Source organism: Eurosta solidaginis, chromosome 3 (genome assembly GCF_040869045.1).
Source record: "Eurosta solidaginis isolate ZX-2024a chromosome 3, ASM4086904v1, whole genome shotgun sequence".
NCBI classification, from domain to species: domain Eukaryota; kingdom Metazoa; phylum Arthropoda; class Insecta; order Diptera; family Tephritidae; genus Eurosta; species Eurosta solidaginis.
The window spans coordinates 240,511,527-240,515,146 of NC_090321.1; positions in this window are offsets into that span (position 1 = coordinate 240,511,527).

A 3,620-nucleotide genomic window follows, 5' to 3' on the forward strand; every position below is an offset into this window, starting at 1 on the left:
AAAAGCCGTTGCAGACAAGTGTTAATTTAGATCTTCAGCGAAAACCAGTTTAATGTTTGGCTGGGTTCATTTGATATCAAGAGTATGGTGGATATATGTATGTGTGTTGCTATGTATTTCACCATTAAAAGCTCATCATTTATATACCTAAAAACATGCGATTATTAAAGTTGCTTGCATACTTTTAGGCATGCACTTCAAATGTAAGCATACCCGTGATTATTATCTTCAAAAATAATTGTACTGACAAACCGACATACCTTTATGCTAAGACGGTTTGAATAAATCTTGTTTTCCTTGAAGCGCTTCGAAGCATTGTGGGAATATCGCCAGAGCATTAGCCTGGTAAAGCAATAAATAAATCTATAGTATTATTCTAAAACACGGCGCTTAGCTAGGCTAAACTACAATACGTACATAAATGAAATATATATCAAATGAAAACTTTTCATGAGCATGTTTGCAGACAATTATAAAAATTTAAATTGGTTAATTTGTTCATGAGATATTAGGTTTAAAGTTTGCTTATTTATCCCTGCATTGTTTTTGTAGAGTCAAATTCTAATTAACAAAAAATCATACGTACTTACATACATACTAGAGGTTTACGCCGATCACTTTATAGGCGGCGGCGGCGTAGGCGGCGCGCCGGCGTACGCCGGTGTTCTTACTTTAAAAGCTTGATTTTTCTATTTAAAAAAATAAAATTTAGGAAAGGTTTTATTTATATGTATTTAAGGAAATCAACGTGTTGGCCATTTCGGAAAGATCCGGGGGTTTTGCATCAAAATCTCGCAGACCGTTCAAGCATTTTCAGGAGTAGCTCCTTGCGAATGGATTGTCCCTCGTTCGCTTGCTCCAGAGAGGCTTCGAACCTAACCCCGGTCTTTGGAATTGGTACTGCTGCGTCTGCTGAAAAGAAATAGAGATACATATACTTTTGCCTGTATATTTCGTGCAAAGCGTAGTTTCACCTAGGGTTAACTCCTAATAATCGTCGCGAACACAATTTCTTCAAATCATTTGTCGCTCCTTGGCGGTCACGTACAAAGGCGAATTAGGGTTGCTATTAATGGTCTATTAACACTCATGACTCTCGTGGCACAGGGCGCCTCCAGTTTTTTCGGCTGTTTTTAAGAGCTACAATTCCCGATGTGCGAACAGTAGGAATCCCACCGCCAGTAGCTACCACGCCTCCTGAGCCTCACGCCATATGCCAGTACAAAAGCTATAGGACTGCGACTTCGAACTCATACCTTCGTCGACGTCACTTTCCTAGAAGCTCTAGGTGTAGCTCCGAAGACTTTCCAACGGATGCTTTTGTCGCGCTATGCTGCCGAGCTACACCAGAGAAACACCTTGAAACGTTAGGGAGTGACTATTCGGCCAAGGATGCCGCCCTCGAAATCATAAGCAGTCTAAGTGGATGTCATTGCGACATGGGTGAAAATCGTATAATCCTCGGCGCATCTACATAATTAAAATTTTACAACGACCCTGGATAAAATTTTTAAAATGTAGACCAACGATTGCAGACGTTTGTGTTCACAACATTGATTTCAATAGTCTTCGTTAAATTAAATTTAGAATGAAAGTCGACGGATTTTAAGTTGAAAGTTGTTAACTACTGTTTTCCGGCCTTACGATATAGGAGCTCATTATGGATGACCGCGTAGCTTCAGTTTTCAGACATGTTCGACTGTCCACTACGTTAGGGTAGTATCACACACGGTCATTAGTTCCACTGTCTTGGGAAAGCTTTTGCTTCACCACTTTGAGTGTTCTTGCGAAGGACAAAGCCTCACTTGGTAGATATATGTGCCTACGTAATCACATTTTTAAAAGGAGCCGTAACGTGTAGGTGATATTTAAACTTGGTTGATAGGCTTTAATCAATGTGATTCACTCCAAGGGACTAGTTTTGGATAGGGCCGCCAACTTTAGGAAATGTCAAACCGGGAGCCTTGGGTGTTGAAGGATGAAGTGTGAAAATCAAAATTAACATTTCAGACGCTATTGTATAGTTTCGCAAATAAACAACAGATGTTTGAATGCAAGACTTAGTGATTTTTCAAAACGTTCTCATAAGTACATATATCCTCATCTTAAGTATGAGGTACGAATAATTTCAAAGGAGTGTTTATGCCACTAGAACCTACAAAAGGATTTTGCATCACTGATTTCGCTTATTCTTGAGGACAATTTAAAAACATGTTCGCCTTGGGTCATTTTATTTGAATTAATTGTTCGTTATTAATTTTTTCAAAAATGCAAAGTGAGCATATACATTTATTTTATAACTTGTCTTTTAGTGTTTTGTTTTAATAACTTGCTGAGTTGGGTGACGAAAAGTCCGTGTTAAGCTGACATCGAAAGCGCCTGTTATTTTAAATAACTTTTGAATAGTTATAAAGAGTTAAATTTCGCAATTAGTTTCTTATAACTGGCAGTGATGCGCATCCGTTGATACCACTTTCGACTATATCCGACCAATTTTCGACATGAACAATAAATGGCCTAAACAGTCTTAAACGAGTAGAAAATATAGAAACGCGCCGGACGCCGCGCCGATATTTTTGACATTCGGCGGCGGCGTGCGAAAAACGACCAAAATCGGCGGCGGCGGCGTTTATCGGCGGCGTTTATCGGCGGCGTATATCTCTAATACATACATATGTATTTACATTTTAATTTTATAATGGCCGATTCACATAAACGCTTTTGTAGCTTCAAAGCGAAGAAAGGCAAGGCGTTTCGTTGTTACCCGATTATCGGGGGATACATACTAGTTATAATATTAATTTTTGAAAATTTTGTTTTCGGATCTGAGCAATTCCTTTTCCATATGAAAAAAGAAATAAAATAAAATGATGTCCATAAATTTGTAAAGAGAAAAAAATTGGAGTTATTGTAATCGAGAAAGCACGAATAGGTTGAACTTGTAGGATTTTATTATTTCTCCAATAGTTTCATCATGCAGCTCGAACTTCCTACACCGGCTGTCTCTTAGTAGTTGGTGTGCAGGTAATGCCAAACTCAGTGCCTTGTCGTTCGTCATGACCCTTCAATACCCTCTTTTTACTCCTATTTGCACTCTAACACACTTTTAGATGTTGTACTAAGCGAGATGAATGATTTAATGGTCGCCTGACTACCCCAGTATCTCCGTTGCTCTGGTCAGTAAAATGTTTCTAGCTCTAAAGCTTTGATGTGCAAATTGGCGTATATTGATGTTGCATGGTGGATTCCAATGCTCCTGGTATACTGATCATTTATAATCTGCATATTTCTTTCAATTGAACTAAGATCCTCCATGATTTCTTTTTTGAGATTTTGTTAAAAGCCCAGCATTCCTAAGAAGATTCAAAGGCGTTCTTTTTGTAATAAATCAACGTCTTAGTTACTCTTCTATAGGGTTGACCCAAAATTTATGTTTAAGAATTCTTCGGAATCCTCTAGGGTTTCTAAAAGCTTTGCCTGTGACAACCTCTCTAGGTGAACGGTTATATTAATATATATATACTTGATCTGGATATCCTCCATAACGTACGCTCCATATTCTGACCTAAACTTAATGTTTTGTCAAGTATATTACTCAATGTTGGAACAATATTTGTAGG